Below are 16,787 nucleotides of genomic sequence, written 5' to 3'. Positions count from 1 at the left end.
CTGTAGAAGCTACCAAAAAAGGAAAACATTGATTTTGTACACAGCTTGTCAGTGAAACAACATTAAGGTAGTTGTGGCCGAGTGGTTAAGGTGATGGACTCGAAATCCATTTGCTTTTCAAACTGGTTTAAAAACGAAATGCATTCAAGATGAAGAGAATCAAAGCATGTTATGTTTAAGAATTGAATTCTCAATCTCAGCTTAGCTCACCTACATATATATCCTGTTTTACAATGGACTTCTTTTTAAACCATATAATCTCAGACAGTGTCTTCCTGCATTCTATGTACATGCTTGTGACCTTGTATAAATGTTTCCCAGTGGCAACTTGTGCATGCAGATTCTTTCTATCTGGACTTACAGCTGTAGAGATGTAATGAAAGGTAAGAAATAATGTCTGGTAATCAACAAACTATTAATTGTGCAGTGTCAGTTGTTATAATTCCAAACTTTATTAAGGAATAGACCATAAGTTCTCAAACTCAGTCCTCAGGACCCCACACAGTGTATGTTTTGCAGGTAACCCAGCAGGTGCATAGGTGTATTAATTACTCACTGACACATTTTAAAAAGTCCACTTGTGGAGCTAATTATTTACTTGTGGTTCTGCGAGGAGACCTGCAAAACATGCACTGTGTGGGGTTCTGAGAACCGAGTTTGAGAACCTGTGGAATAGACCAATGAAAAACCTAATATATTTTAAATGATTATTATTTGATAAAATGTCCGTAAACTGTACAATACAGTTCATGAGCACTAGTGTTGGCATGGTGTGATGTTAAAGGCTCTGAGTTCTAATTAATTTAGTACAAGATCAAAAGTCCGTGACACCTATATTTAATATTAAACTATACTAGCTATTATATTTCACAAAGTTTACATATTAATATTGAAGCAAATTAAAATAAAATGTATCAGATATTTCTGCCAACAGGAAAAATGTTTTGATTTCCACGTAGCACCATCCAATTGAGGTCAGGTAGTTGTGGCCGAGTGGTTAAGGTGATGGACTTGAAATCCATTGGGGTTTTCCCGCGCAGGTTCAAATCCTGCCAGCTACATACTGCTTTTTATGCATGTAGAAAGCTAAGCTCATTTGTCCTTGATAACTTTATTTTCCATGAAACTAAAGTAGCTTTTACATTTCCCAAAGTATAACTTACTGTAGAAGCTACCAAAAAAGGAAAACATTGATTTTGTACACAGCTTGTCAGTGAAACAACATTAAGGTAGTTGTGGCCGAGTGGTTAAGGTGATGGACTCGAAATCCATTTGCTTTTCAAACTGGTTTAAAAACGAAATGCATTCAAGATGAAGAGAATCAAAGCATGTTATGTTTAAGAATTGAGTTCTCAATCTCAGCTTAGCTCACCTACATATATATACTGTTTTACAATGGACTTCTTTTTAAACCATATAATCTCAGACAGTGTCTTCCTGCATTCTATGTACATGCTTGTGACCTTGTATAAATGTTTCCCAGTGGCAACTTATGCATGCAGATTCTTTCTATCTGGACTTACAGCTGTAGAGATGTAATGAAAGGTAAGAAATAATGTCTGGTAATCAACAAACTATTAATTGTGCAGTGTCAGTTGTTATAATTCCAAACTTTATTAAGGAATAGACCATAAGTTCTCAAACTCAGTCCTCAGGACCCCACACAGTGTATGTTTTGCAGGTAACCCAGCAGGTGCATAGGTGTATTAATTACTCACTGACACATTTTAAAAAGTCCACTTGTGGAGCTAATTATTTACTTGTGGTTCTGCGAGGAGACCTGCAAAACATGCACTGTGTGGGGTTCTGAGAACCGAGTTTGAGAACCTGTGGAATAGACCAATGAAAAACCTAATATATTTTAAATGATTATTATTTGATAAAATGTCCGTAAACTGTACAATACAGTTCATGAGCACTAGTGTTGGCATGGTGTGATGTTAAAGGCTCTGATTTCTAATTAATTTAGTACAAGATCAAAAGTCCTTGACACCTATATTTGACATTAAACTATACTAGCTATTATATTTCACAAAGTTTACATATTAATATTGAAGCAAATTAAAATAAAATGTATCAGATATTTCTGCCAACAGGAAAAATGTTTTGATTTCCAAGTAGCACCATCCAATTGAGGTCAGGTAGTTGTGGCCGAGTGGTTAAGCCGATGTACTTGAAATCCATTTGGGTTTCCCCGCGCAGGTTCAAATCCTGCCAGATATGTACTGCTTTTTATGCATGTAGAAAGCTAAGCTCATTTGTCCTTGATGACTTTATTTTCCATGAAACTAAAGTAGCTTTTACATTTCCCAAAGTATAACTTACTGTAAAAGCTACCAAAAAAGGAAAACATTGATTTTGTACACAGCTTGTCAGTGAAACAACATTAAGGTAGTTGTGGCCGAGTGGTTAAGGTGATGGACTCGAAATCCATTTGCTTTTCAAGCTGGTTTAAAAACGAAATGCATTCAAGATGAAGAGAATCAAAGCATGTTATGTTTAAGAATTGAGTTCTCAATCTCAGCTTAGCTCACCTACATATATATCCTGTTTTACAATGGACTTCTTTTTAAACCATATAATCTCAGACAGAGTCTTCCTGCATTCTATTTACATGCTTGTGACCTTGTATAAATGTTTCCCAGTGGCAACTTATGCATGCAGATTCTTTCTATCTGGATTTACAGCTGTAGAGATGTAATGAAATGTAAGAAATAATGTCTGGTAATCAACAAACTATTAATTGTGCAGTGTCAGTTGTTATAATTCCAAACTTTATTAAGGAATAGACCATAAGTTCTCAAACTCAGTCCTCAGGACCCCACACAGTGTATGTTTTGCAGGTAACCCAGCAGGTGCATAGGTGTATTAATTACTCACTGACACATTTTAAAAAGTCCACTTGTGGAGCTAATTATTTACTTGTGGTTCTGCGAGGAGACCTGCAAAACATGCACTGTGTGGGGTTCTGAGAACCGAGTTTGAGAACCTGTGGAATAGACCAATGAAAAACCTAATATATTTTAAATGATTATTATTTGATAAAATGTCCGTAAAATGTACAATACAGTTCATGAGCACTAGTGTTGGCATGGTGTGATGTTAAAGGCTCTGATTTCTAATTAATTTAGTACAAGATCAAAAGTCCTTGACACCTATATTTGATATTAAACTATACTAGCTATTATATTTCACAAAGTTTACATATTAATATTGAAGCAAATTAAAATAAAATGTATCAGATATTTCTGCCAACAGGAAAAATGTTTTGATTTCCAAGTAGCACCATCCAATCGAGGTCAGGTAGTTGTGGCCGAGTGGTTAAGGTGATGGACTTGAAATCCATTGGGGTTTCCCCGCGCTGGTTCAAATCCTGCCAGCTACGTACTGCTTTTTATGCATGTAGAAAGCTAAGCTCATTTGTCCTTGATAACTTTATTTTCCATGAAACTAAAGTAGCTTTTACATTTCCCAAAGTATAACTTACTGTAAAAGCTACCAAAAAAGGAAAACATTGATTTTGCACACAGCTTGTCAGTGAAACAACATTAAGGTAGTTGTGGCCGAGTGGTTAAGGTGATGGACTCGAAATCCATTTGCTTTTCAAGCTGGTTTAAAAACTAAATGCATTCAAGATGAAGAGAATCAAAGCATGTTGTGTTTAAGAATTGAGTTCTCAATCTCAGCTTAGCTCACCTACATATATATCCTGTTTTACAATGGACTTCTTTTTAAACCATATAATCTCAGACAGTGTCTTCCTGCATTCTATGTACATGCTTGTGACCTTGTATAAATGTTTCCCAGTGGCAACTTATGCATGCAGATTCTTTCTATCTGGATTTTCAGCTGTAGAGATGTAATGAAAGGTAAGAAATAATGTCTGGTAATCAACAAACTATTAATTGTGCAGTGTCAGTTGTTATAATTCCAAACTTTATTAAGGAATAGACCATAAGTTCTCAAACTCAGTCCTCAGGACCCCACACAGTGTATGTTTTGCAGGTAACCCAGCAGGTGCATAGGTGTATTAATTACTCACTGACACATTTTAAAAAGTCCACTTGTGGAGCTAATTATTTACTTGTGGTTCTGCGAGGAGACCTGCAAAACATGCACTGTGTGGGGTTCTGAGAACCGAGTTTGAGAACCTGTGGAATAGACCAATGAAAAACCTAATATATTTTAAATGATTATTATTTGATAAAATGTCCGTAAAATGTACAATACAGTTCATGAGCACTAGTGTTGGCATGGTGTGATGTTAAAGGCTCTGATTTCTAATTAATTTAGTACAAGATCAAAAGTCCGTGACACCTATATTTAATATTAAACTATACTAGCTATTATATTTCACAAAGTTTACATATTAATATTGAAGCAAATTAAAATAAAATGTATCAGATATTTCTGCCAACAGGAAAAATGTTTTGATTTCCACGTAGCACCATCCAATTGAGGTCAGGTAGTTGTGGCCGAGTGGTTAAGGTGATGGACTTGAAATCCATTGGGGTTTTCCCGCGCAGGTTCAAATCCTGCCAGCTACATACTGCTTTTTATGCATGTAGAAAGCTAAGCTCATTTGTCCTTGATAACTTTATTTTCCATGAAACTAAAGTAGCTTTTACATTTCCCAAAGTATAACTTACTGTAGAAGCTACCAAAAAAGGAAAACATTGATTTTGTACACAGCTTGTCAGTGAAACAACATTAAGGTAGTTGTGGCCGAGTGGTTAAGGTGATGGACTCGAAATCCATTTGCTTTTCAAACTGGTTTAAAAACGAAATGCATTCAAGATGAAGAGAATCAAAGCATGTTATGTTTAAGAATTGATTTCTCAATCTCAGCTTAGCTCACCTACATATATATCCTGTTTTACAATGGACTTCTTTTTAAACCATATAATCTCAGACAGTGTCTTCCTGCATTCTATGTACATGCTTGTGACCTTGTATAAATGTTTCCCAGTGGCAACTTATGCATGCAGATTCTTTCTATCTGGACTTACAGCTGTAGAGATGTAATGAAAGGTAAGAAATAATGTCTGGTAATCAACAAACTATTAATTGTGCAGTGTCAGTTGTTATAATTCCAAACTTTATTAAGGAATAGACCATAAGTTCTCAAACTCAGTCCTCAGGACCCCACACAGTGTATGTTTTGCAGGTAACCCAGCAGGTGCATAGGTGTATTAATTACTCACTGACACATTTTAAAAAGTCCACTTGTGGAGCTAATTATTTACTTGTGGTTCTGCGAGGAGACCTGCAAAACATGCACTGTGTGGGGTTCTGAGAACCGAGTTTGAGAACCTGTGGAATAGACCAATGAAAAACCTAATATATTTTAAATGATTATTATTTGATAAAATGTCCGTAAACTGTACAATACAGTTCATGAGCACTAGTGTTGGCATGGTGTGATGTTAAAGGCTCTGATTTCTAATTAATTTAGTACAAGATCAAAAGTCCTTGACACCTATATTTGACATTAAACTATACTAGCTATTATATTTCACAAAGTTTACATATTAATATTGAAGCAAATTAAAATAAAATGGTTCAGATATTTCTGCCAACAGGAAAAATGTTTTGATTTCCAAGTAGCACCATCCAATTGAGGTCAGGTAGTTGTGGCCGAGTGGTTAAGGCGATGGACTTAAAATCCATTGGGGTTTCCCCGCGCAGGTTCAAATCCTGCCAGCTATGTACTGCTTTTTATGCATGTAGAAAGCTAAGCTCATTTGTCCTTGATGACTTTATTTTCCATGAAACTAAAGTAGCTTTTACATTTCCCAAAGTATAACTTACTGTAAAAGCTACCAAAAAAGGAAAACATTGATTTTGTACACAGCTTGTCAGTGAAACAACATTAAGGTAGTTGTGGCCGAGTGGTTAATGTGATGGACTCGAAATCCATTTGCTTTTCAAGCTGGTTTAAAAATGAAATGCATTCAAGATGAAGAGAATCAAAGCATGTTATGTTTAAGAATTGAGTTCTCAATCTCAGCTTAGCTCACCTACATATATATCCTGTTTTACAATGGACTTCTTTTTAAACCATATAATCTCAGACAGAGTCTTCCTGCATTCTATGTACATGCTTGTGACCTTGTATAAATGTTTCCCAGTGGCAACTTATGCATGCAGATTCTTTCTATCTGGATTTACAGCTGTAGAGATGTAATGAAATGTAAGAAATAATGTCTGGTAATCAACAAACTATTAATTGTGCAGTGTCAGTTGTTATAATTCCAAACTTTATTAAGGAATAGACCATAAGTTCTCAAACTCAGTCCTCAGGACCCCACACAGTGTATGTTTTGCAGGTAACCCAGCAGGTGCATAGGTGTATTAATTACTCACTGACACATTTTAAAAAGTCCACTTGTGGAGATAATTATTTACTTGTGGTTCTGCGAGGAGACCTGCAAAACATGCACTGTGTGGGGTTCTGAGAACCGAGTTTGAGAACCTGTGGAATAGACCAATGAAAAACCTAATATATTTTAAATGATTATTATTTGATAAAATGTCCGTAAAATGTACAATACAGTTCATGAGCACTAGTGTTGGCATGGTGTGATGTTAAAGGCTCTGATTTCTAATTAATTTAGTACAAGATCAAAAGTCCTTGACACCTATATTTGATATTAAACTATACTAGCTATTATATTTCACAAAGTTTACATATTAATATTGAAGCAAATTAAAATAAAATGTATCAGATATTTCTGCCAACAGGAAAAATGTTTTGATTTCCAAGTAGCACCATCCAATTGAGGTCAGGTAGTTGTGGCCGAGTGGTTAAGGTGATGGACTTGAAATCCATTGGGGTTTCCCCGCGCTGGTTCAAATCCTGCCAGCTACGTACTGCTTTTTATGCATGTAGAAAGCTAAGCTCATTTGTCCTTGATAACTTTATTTTCCATGAAACTAAAGTAGCTTTTACATTTCCCAAAGTATAACTTACTGTAAAAGCTACCAAAAAAGGAAAACATTGATTTTGCACACAGCTTGTCAGTGAAACAACATTAAGGTAGTTGTGGCCGAGTGGTTAAGGTGATGGACTCGAAATCCATTTGCTTTTCAAGCTGGTTTAAAAACTAAATGCATTCAAGATGAAGAGAATCAAAGCATGTTGTGTTTAAGAATTGAGTTCTCAATCTCAGCTTAGCTCACCTACATATATATCCTGTTTTACAATGGACTTCTTTTTAACCATATAATCTCAGACAGTGTCTTCCTGCATTCTATGTACATGCTTGTGACCTTGTATAAATGTTTCCCAGTGGCAACTTATGCATGCAGATTCTTTCTATCTGGATTTTCTGCTGTAGAGATGTAATGAAAGGTAAGAAATAATGTCTGGTAATCAACAAACTATTAATTGTGCAGTGTCAGTTGTTATAATTCCAAACTTTATTAAGGAATAGACCATAAGTTCTCAAACTCAGTCCTCAGGACCCCACACAGTGTATGTTTTGCAGGTAACCCAGCAGGTGCATAGGTGTATTAATTACTCACTGACACATTTTAAAAAGTCCACTTGTGGAGCTAATTATTTACTTGTGGTTCTGCGAGGAGACCTGCAAAACATGCACTGTGTGGGGTTCTGAGAACCGAGTTTGAGAACCTGTGGAATAGACCAATGAAAAACCTAATATATTTTAAATGATTATTATTTGATAAAATGTCCGTAAAATGTACAATACAGTTCATGAGCACTAGTGTTGGCATGGTGTGATGTTAAAGGCTCTGATTTCTAATTAATTTAGTACAAGATCAAAAGTCCGTGACACCTATATTTAATATTAAACTATACTAGCTATTATATTTCACAAAGTTTACATATTAATATTGAAGCAAATTAAAATAAAATGTATCAGATATTTCTGCCAACAGGAAAAATGTTTTGATTTCCACGTAGCACCATCCAATTGATGTCAGGTAGTTGTGGCCGAGTGGTTAAGGTGATGGACTTGAAATCCATTGGGGTTTTCCCGCGCAGGTTCAAATCCTGCCAGCTACATACTGCTTTTTATGCATGTAGAAAGCTAAGCTCATTTGTCCTTGATAACTTTATTTTCCATGAAACTAAAGTAGCTTTTACATTTCCCAAAGTATAACTTACTGTAAAAGCTACCAAAAAAGGAAAACATTGATTTTGCACACAGCTTGTCAGTGAAACAACATTAAGGTAGTTGTGGCCGAGTGGTTAAGGTGATGGACTCGAAATCCATTTGCTTTTCAAGCTGGTTTAAAAACTAAATGCATTCAAGATGAAGAGAATCAAAGCATGTTGTGTTTAAGAATTGAGTTCTCAATCTCAGCTTAGCTCACCTACATATATATCCTGTTTTACAATGGACTTCTTTTTAAACCATATAATCTCAGACAGTGTCTTCCTGCATTCTATGTACATGCTTGTGACCTTGTATAAATGTTTCCCAGTGGCAACTTATGCATGCAGATTCTTTCTATCTGGATTTTCAGCTGTAGAGATGTAATGAAAGGTAAGAAATAATGTCTGGTAATCAACAAACTATTAATTGTGCAGTGTCAGTTGTTATAATTCCAAACTTTATTAAGGAATAGACCATAAGTTCTCAAACTCAGTCCTCAGGACCCCACACAGTGTATGTTTTGCAGGTAACCCAGCAGGTGCATAGGTGTATTAATTACTCACTGACACATTTTAAAAAGTCCACTTGTGGAGCTAATTATTTACTTGTGGTTCTGCGAGGAGACCTGCAAAACATGCACTGTGTGGGGTTCTGAGAACCGAGTTTGAGAACCTGTGGAATAGACCAATGAAAAACCTAATATATTTTAAATGATTATTATTTGATAAAATGTCCGTAAAATGTACAATACAGTTCATGAGCACTAGTGTTGGCATGGTGTGATGTTAAAGGCTCTGATTTCTAATTAATTTAGTACAAGATCAAAAGTCCGTGACACCTATATTTAATATTAAACTATACTAGCTATTATATTTCACAAAGTTTACATATTAATATTGAAGCAAATTAAAATAAAATGTATCAGATATTTCTGCGAACAGGAAAAATGTTTTGATTTCCACGTAGCACCATCCAATTGAGGTCAGGTAGTTGTGGCCGAGTGGTTAAGGTGATGGACTTGAAATCCATTGGGGTTTTCCCGCGCAGGTTCAAATCCTGCCAGCTACATACTGCTTTTTATGCATGTAGAAAGCTAAGCTCATTTGTCCTTGATAACTTTATTTTCCATGAAACTAAAGTAGCTTTTACATTTCCCAAAGTATAACTTACTGTAGAAGCTACCAAAAAAGGAAAACATTGATTTTGTACACAGCTTGTCAGTGAAACAACATTAAGGTAGTTGTGGCCGAGTGGTTAAGGTGATGGACTCGAAATCCATTTGCTTTTCAAACTGGTTTAAAAACGAAATGCATTCAAGATGAAGAGAATCAAAGCATGTTATGTTTAAGAATTGATTTCTCAATCTCAGCTTAGCTCACCTACATATATATCCTGTTTTACAATGGACTTCTTTTTAAACCATATAATCTCAGACAGTGTCTTCCTGCATTCTATGTACATGCTTGTGACCTTGTATAAATGTTTCCCAGTGGCAACTTATGCATGCAGATTCTTTCTATCTGGACTTACAGCTGTAGAGATGTAATGAAAGGTAAGAAATAATGTCTGGTAATCAACAAACTATTAATTGTGCAGTGTCAGTTGTTATAATTCCAAACTTTATTAAGGAATAGACCATAAGTTCTCAAACTCAGTCCTCAGGACCCCACACAGTGTATGTTTTGCAGGTAACCCAGCAGGTGCATAGGTGTATTAATTACTCACTGACACATTTTAAAAAGTCCACTTGTGGAGCTAATTATTTACTTGTGGTTCTGCGAGGAGACCTGCAAAACATGCACTGTGTGGGGTTCTGAGAACCGAGTTTGAGAACCTGTGGAATAGACCAATGAAAAACCTAATATATTTTAAATGATTATTATTTGATAAAATGTCCGTAAACTGTACAATACAGTTCATGAGCACTAGTGTTGGCATGGTGTGATGTTAAAGGCTCTGATTTCTAATTAATTTAGTACAAGATCAAAAGTCCTTGACACCTATATTTGACATTAAACTATACTAGCTATTATATTTCACAAAGTTTACATATTAATATTGAAGCAAATTAAAATAAAATGGTTCAGATATTTCTGCCAACAGGAAAAATGTTTTGATTTCCAAGTAGCACCATCCAATTGAGGTCAGGTAGTTGTGGCCGAGTGGTTAAGGCGATGGACTTAAAATCCATTGGGGTTTCCCCGCGCAGGTTCAAATCCTGCCAGCTATGTACTGCTTTTTATGCATGTAGAAAGCTAAGCTCATTTGTCCTTGATGACTTTATTTTCCATGAAACTAAAGTAGCTTTTACATTTCCCAAAGTATAACTTACTGTAAAAGCTACCAAAAAAGGAAAACATTGATTTTGTACACAGCTTGTCAGTGAAACAACATTAAGGTAGTTGTGGCCGAGTGGTTAATGTGATGGACTCGAAATCCATTTGCTTTTCAAGCTGGTTTAAAAATGAAATGCATTCAAGATGAAGAGAATCAAAGCATGTTATGTTTAAGAATTGAGTTCTCAATCTCAGCTTAGCTCACCTACATATATATCCTGTTTTACAATGGACTTCTTTTTAAACCATATAATCTCAGACAGAGTCTTCCTGCATTCTATGTACATGCTTGTGACCTTGTATAAATGTTTCCCAGTGGCAACTTATGCATGCAGATTCTTTCTATCTGGATTTACAGCTGTAGAGATGTAATGAAATGTAAGAAATAATGTCTGGTAATCAACAAACTATTAATTGTGCAGTGTCAGTTGTTATAATTCCAAACTTTATTAAGGAATAGACCATAAGTTCTCAAACTCAGTCCTCAGGACCCCACACAGTGTATGTTTTGCAGGTAACCCAGCAGGTGCATAGGTGTATTAATTACTCACTGACACATTTTAAAAAGTCCACTTGTGGAGATAATTATTTACTTGTGGTTCTGCGAGGAGACCTGCAAAACATGCACTGTGTGGGGTTCTGAGAACCGAGTTTGAGAACCTGTGGAATAGACCAATGAAAAACCTAATATATTTTAAATGATTATTATTTGATAAAATGTCCGTAAAATGTACAATACAGTTCATGAGCACTAGTGTTGGCATGGTGTGATGTTAAAGGCTCTGATTTCTAATTAATTTAGTACAAGATCAAAAGTCCTTGACACCTATATTTGATATTAAACTATACTAGCTATTATATTTCACAAAGTTTACATATTAATATTGAAGCAAATTAAAATAAAATGTATCAGATATTTCTGCCAACAGGAAAAATGTTTTGATTTCCAAGTAGCACCATCCAATTGAGGTCAGGTAGTTGTGGCCGAGTGGTTAAGGTGATGGACTTGAAATCCATTGGGGTTTCCCCGCGCTGGTTCAAATCCTGCCAGCTACGTACTGCTTTTTATGCATGTAGAAAGCTAAGCTCATTTGTCCTTGATAACTTTATTTTCCATGAAACTAAAGTAGCTTTTACATTTCCCAAAGTATAACTTACTGTAAAAGCTACCAAAAAAGGAAAACATTGATTTTGCACACAGCTTGTCAGTGAAACAACATTAAGGTAGTTGTGGCCGAGTGGTTAAGGTGATGGACTCGAAATCCATTTGCTTTTCAAGCTGGTTTAAAAACTAAATGCATTCAAGATGAAGAGAATCAAAGCATGTTGTGTTTAAGAATTGAGTTCTCAATCTCAGCTTAGCTCACCTACATATATATCCTGTTTTACAATGGACTTCTTTTTAACCATATAATCTCAGACAGTGTCTTCCTGCATTCTATGTACATGCTTGTGACCTTGTATAAATGTTTCCCAGTGGCAACTTATGCATGCAGATTCTTTCTATCTGGATTTTCTGCTGTAGAGATGTAATGAAAGGTAAGAAATAATGTCTGGTAATCAACAAACTATTAATTGTGCAGTGTCAGTTGTTATAATTCCAAACTTTATTAAGGAATAGACCATAAGTTCTCAAACTCAGTCCTCAGGACCCCACACAGTGTATGTTTTGCAGGTAACCCAGCAGGTGCATAGGTGTATTAATTACTCACTGACACATTTTAAAAAGTCCACTTGTGGAGCTAATTATTTACTTGTGGTTCTGCGAGGAGACCTGCAAAACATGCACTGTGTGGGGTTCTGAGAACCGAGTTTGAGAACCTGTGGAATAGACCAATGAAAAACCTAATATATTTTAAATGATTATTTGATAAAATGTCCGTAAAATGTACAATACAGTTCATGAGCACTAGTGTTGGCATGGTGTGATGTTAAAGGCTCTGATTTCTAATTAATTTAGTACAAGATCAAAAGTCCGTGACACCTATATTTAATATTAAACTATACTAGCTATTATATTTCACAAAGTTTACATATTAATATTGAAGCAAATTAAAATAAAATGTATCAGATATTTCTGCCAACAGGAAAAATGTTTTGATTTCCACGTAGCACCATCCAATTGATGTCAGGTAGTTGTGGCCGAGTGGTTAAGGTGATGGACTTGAAATCCATTGGGGTTTTCCCGCGCAGGTTCAAATCCTGCCAGCTACATACTGCTTTTTATGCATGTAGAAAGCTAAGCTCATTTGTCCTTGATAACTTTATTTTCCATGAAACTAAAGTAGCTTTTACATTTCCCAAAGTATAACTTACTGTAAAAGCTACCAAAAAAGGAAAACATTGATTTTGCACACAGCTTGTCAGTGAAACAACATTAAGGTAGTTGTGGCCGAGTGGTTAAGGTGATGGACTCGAAATCCATTTGCTTTTCAAGCTGGTTTAAAAACTAAATGCAGCATTCAAGATGAAGAGAATCAAAGCATGTTGTGTTTAAGAATTGAGTTCTCAATCTCAGCTTAGCTCACCTACATATATATCCTGTTTTACAATGGACTTCTTTTTAAACCATATAATCTCAGACAGTGTCTTCCTGCATTCTATGTACATGCTTGTGACCTTGTATAAATGTTTCCCAGTGGCAACTTATGCATGCAGATTCTTTCTATCTGGATTTTCAGCTGTAGAGATGTAATGAAAGGTAAGAAATAATGTCTGGTAATCAACAAACTATTAATTGTGCAGTGTCAGTTGTTATAATTCCAAACTTTATTAAGGAATAGACCATAAGTTCTCAAACTCAGTCCTCAGGACCCCACACAGTGTATGTTTTGCAGGTAACCCAGCAGGTGCATAGGTGTATTAATTACTCACTGACACATTTTAAAAAGTCCACTTGTGGAGCTAATTATTTACTTGTGGTTCTGCGAGGAGACCTGCAAAACATGCACTGTGTGGGGTTCTGAGAACCGAGTTTGAGAACCTGTGGAATAGACCAATGAAAAACCTAATATATTTTAAATGATTATTATTTGATAAAATGTCCGTAAAATGTACAATACAGTTCATGAGCACTAGTGTTGGCATGGTGTGATGTTAAAGGCTCTGATTTCTAATTAATTTAGTACAAGATCAAAAGTCCGTGACACCTATATTTAATATTAAACTATACTAGCTATTATATTTCACAAAGTTTACATATTAATATTGAAGCAAATTAAAATAAAATGTATCAGATATTTCTGCCAACAGGAAAAATGTTTTGATTTCCACGTAGCACCATCCAATTGAGGTCAGGTAGTTGTGGCCGAGTGGTTAAGGCGATGGACTTGAAATCCATTGGGGTTTCCCCGCGCAGGTTCAAATCCTGCCTGCTACGTACTGCTTTTTATGCATGTAGAAAGCTAAGCTCATTTGTCCTTGATAACTTTATTTTCCATGAGACTAAAGTAGCTTTTACATTTCCCAAAGTTTAACTTACTGTAAAAGCTACCAAAAAAGGAAAACATTGATTTTGCACACAGCTTGTCAGTGAAACAACATTAAGGTAGTTGTGGCCGAGTGGTTAAGGTGATGGACTCGAAATCCATTTGCTTTTCAAGCTGGTTTAAAAATGAAATGCATTCAAGATGAAGAGAATCAAAGCATGTTATGTTTAAGAATTGAGTTCTCAATCTCAGCTTAGCTCACCTACATATATATCCTGTTTTACAATGGACTTCTTTTTAAACCATATAATCTCAGACAGTGTCTTCTTGCATTCTATGTACATGCTTGTGACCTTGTATAAATGTTTCCCAGTGGCAACTTATGCATGCAGATTCTTTCTATCTGGACTTACAGCTGTAGAGATGTAATGAAAGGTAAGAAATAATGTCTGGTAATCAACAAACTATTAATTGTGCAGTGTCAGTTGTTATAATTCCAAACTTTATTAAGGAATAGACCATAAGTTCTCAAACTCAGTCCTCAGGACCCCACACAGTGTATGTTTTGCAGGTAACCCAGCAGGTGCATAGGTGTATTAATTACTCACTGACACATTTTAAAAAGTCCACTTGTGGAGATAATTATTTACTTGTGGTTCTGCGAGGAGACCTGCAAAACATGCACTGTGTGGGGTTCTGAGAACCGAGTTTGAGAACCTGTGGAATAGACCAATGAAAAACCTAATATATTTTAAATGATTATTATTTGATAAAATGTCCGTAAAATGTACAATACAGTTCATGAGCACTAGTGTTGGCATGGTGTGATGTTAAAGGCTCTGATTTCTAATTAATTTAGTACAAGATCAAAAGTTCTTGACACCTATATTTGATATTAAACTATACTAGCTATTATATTTCACAAAGTTTACATATTAATATTGAAGCAAATTAAAATAAAATGTATCAGATATTTCTGCCAACAGGAAAAATGTTTTAATTTCCAAGTAGCACCATCTAATTGAGGTCAGGTGGTTGTGGCCGAGTGGTTAAGGTGATGGACTTGAAATCCATTGGGGTTTCCCAGCGCAGGTTCAAATCCTGCCAGCTACGTACTGCTTTTTATGCATGTAGAAAGCTAAGCTCATTTGTCCTTGATAACTTTATTTTCCATGAGACTAAAGTAGCTTTTACATTTCCCAAAGTTTAACTTACTGTAAAAGCTACCAAAAAAGGAAAACATTGATTTTGCACACAGCTTGTCAGTGAAACAACATTAAGGTAGTTGTGGCCGAGTGGTTAAGGTGATGGACTCGAAATCCATTTGCTTTTCAAGCTGGTTTAAAAATGAAATGCATTCAAGATGAAGAGAATCAAAGCATGTTATGTTTAAGAATTGAGTTCTCAATCTCAGCTTAGCTCACCTACATATATATCCTGTTTTACAATGGACTTCTTTTTAAACCATATAATCTCAGACAGTGTCTTCTTGCATTCTATGTACATGCTTGTGACCTTGTATAAATGTTTCCCAGTGGCAACTTATGCATGCAGATTCTTTCTATCTGGACTTACAGCTGTAGAGATGTAATGAAAGGTAAGAAATAATGTCTGGTAATCAACAAACTATTAATTGTGCAGTGTCAGTTGTTATAATTCCAAACTTTATTAAGGAATAGACCATAAGTTCTCAAACTCAGTCCTCAGGACCCCACACAGTGTATGTTTTGCAGGTAATCCAGCAGGTGCATAGGTGTATTAATTACTCACTGACACATTTTAAAAAGTACACTTGTGGAGCTAATTATTAACTTGTGGTTCTGCGAGGAGACCTGCAAAACATGCACTGTGTGGGGTTCTGAGAACCGAGTTTGAGAACCTGTTCAATAAACCAATGAAAAACCTAATATATTTTAAATTATTATTATTTGATAAAATGTCCGTAAAATGCACAATACAGTTCATGAGCACTAGTGTTGGCATGGTGTGATGTTAAAGGCTCTGATTTCTAATTAATTTAGTACAAGATCAAAGTCCTTGACACCTATATTTGACATTAAACTATACTAGCTATTATATTTCACAAAGTTTACATATTAATATTGAAGCAAATTAAAATAAAATGTATCAGATATTTCTGCCAACAGGAAAAATGTTTTGATTTCCAAGTAACACCATCCAATTGAGGTCAGGTAGTTGTGGCCGAGTGGTTAAGGCGATGGTCTTGAAATCCATTGGCGTTTCCCCGTGCAGGTTCAAATCCTGTCAGCTACGTACTGCTTTTTATGCATGTAGAAAGCTAAGCTCATTTGTCCTTGATAACTTTATTTTCCATGAAACTAAAGTAGCTTTTACATTTCCCAAAATTTATCTTACTGTAAAAGCTACCAAAAAAGGAAAACATTGATTTTGCACACAGCTTGTCAGTGAAACAACATTAAGGTAGTTGTGGCCGAGTGGTTAAGGTGATGGACTCGAAATCCATTTGCTTTTCAAGCTGGTTTAAAAACGAAATGCATTCAAGATGAAGAGAATCAAAGCATGTTATGTTTAAGAATTGAGTTCTCAATCTCAGCTTAGCTCACCTAAATATATATCCTGTTTTACAATGGACTTCTTTCTAAACCATATTATCTCAGACAGTGTCTTCCTGCATTCTATGTACATGCTTGTGAACTTGTATAAATGTTTCTCAGTGGCAACTTGTGCATGCAGATTCTTTCTAACTGGATTTACAGCTGTAGAGATGTAATGAAAGGTAAGAAATAATGTCTGGTAATCAACAAACTATTAATTGTGCAGTGTCAGTTGTTGTAATTTCAAACTTTATTAAGGAATAGACCATAAGTTCTCAAACTCAGTCCTCTGGACCCCACACAGTGTATGTTTTGCAGGTA

At 35.5% G+C, this 16,787-nt stretch overlaps 13 non-coding genes across 13 annotated transcripts; all 13 read left to right on the top strand.

The window, feature by feature from the left end:
• The first annotated feature begins 979 nt into the window (after positions 1-979).
• On the top strand, positions 980-1,061 carry TRNAS-UGA (transfer RNA serine (anticodon UGA)). Its single transcript has one exon. It is a non-coding gene; the product is annotated as a tRNA-Ser (tRNA).
• A 2,242-nt stretch (positions 1,062-3,303) lies between these two features.
• TRNAS-UGA (transfer RNA serine (anticodon UGA)) lies at positions 3,304-3,385 on the top strand. The gene has a single exon. It is a non-coding gene; the product is annotated as a tRNA-Ser (tRNA).
• Positions 3,386-4,465: 1,080 nt separating this feature from the next.
• Positions 4,466-4,547, top strand: TRNAS-UGA (transfer RNA serine (anticodon UGA)). Its single transcript has one exon. It is a non-coding gene; the product is annotated as a tRNA-Ser (tRNA).
• A 1,080-nt stretch (positions 4,548-5,627) lies between these two features.
• TRNAL-UAA (transfer RNA leucine (anticodon UAA)) lies at positions 5,628-5,709 on the top strand. The gene has a single exon. It is a non-coding gene; the product is annotated as a tRNA-Leu (tRNA).
• Positions 5,710-6,789: 1,080 nt separating this feature from the next.
• TRNAS-UGA (transfer RNA serine (anticodon UGA)) lies at positions 6,790-6,871 on the top strand. Its single transcript has one exon. It is a non-coding gene; the product is annotated as a tRNA-Ser (tRNA).
• A 1,079-nt stretch (positions 6,872-7,950) lies between these two features.
• TRNAS-UGA (transfer RNA serine (anticodon UGA)) lies at positions 7,951-8,032 on the top strand. The gene has a single exon. It is a non-coding gene; the product is annotated as a tRNA-Ser (tRNA).
• Positions 8,033-9,112: 1,080 nt separating this feature from the next.
• TRNAS-UGA (transfer RNA serine (anticodon UGA)) lies at positions 9,113-9,194 on the top strand. The gene has a single exon. It is a non-coding gene; the product is annotated as a tRNA-Ser (tRNA).
• A 1,080-nt stretch (positions 9,195-10,274) lies between these two features.
• Positions 10,275-10,356, top strand: TRNAL-UAA (transfer RNA leucine (anticodon UAA)). The gene has a single exon. It is a non-coding gene; the product is annotated as a tRNA-Leu (tRNA).
• A 1,080-nt stretch (positions 10,357-11,436) lies between these two features.
• On the top strand, positions 11,437-11,518 carry TRNAS-UGA (transfer RNA serine (anticodon UGA)). The gene has a single exon. It is a non-coding gene; the product is annotated as a tRNA-Ser (tRNA).
• A 1,076-nt stretch (positions 11,519-12,594) lies between these two features.
• TRNAS-UGA (transfer RNA serine (anticodon UGA)) lies at positions 12,595-12,676 on the top strand. The gene has a single exon. It is a non-coding gene; the product is annotated as a tRNA-Ser (tRNA).
• Positions 12,677-13,759: 1,083 nt separating this feature from the next.
• TRNAS-UGA (transfer RNA serine (anticodon UGA)) lies at positions 13,760-13,841 on the top strand. Its single transcript has one exon. It is a non-coding gene; the product is annotated as a tRNA-Ser (tRNA).
• A 1,080-nt stretch (positions 13,842-14,921) lies between these two features.
• Positions 14,922-15,003, top strand: TRNAS-UGA (transfer RNA serine (anticodon UGA)). Its single transcript has one exon. It is a non-coding gene; the product is annotated as a tRNA-Ser (tRNA).
• Positions 15,004-16,082: 1,079 nt separating this feature from the next.
• Positions 16,083-16,164, top strand: TRNAS-UGA (transfer RNA serine (anticodon UGA)). The gene has a single exon. It is a non-coding gene; the product is annotated as a tRNA-Ser (tRNA).
• Positions 16,165-16,787: the final 623 nt, after the last annotated feature.

Source organism: Pseudophryne corroboree, chromosome 11 (assembly GCF_028390025.1).
Source record: "Pseudophryne corroboree isolate aPseCor3 chromosome 11, aPseCor3.hap2, whole genome shotgun sequence".
Lineage (NCBI taxonomy): Eukaryota > Metazoa > Chordata > Amphibia > Anura > Myobatrachidae > Pseudophryne > Pseudophryne corroboree.
This window is presented reverse-complemented; position numbering and strand designations above follow the sequence as displayed.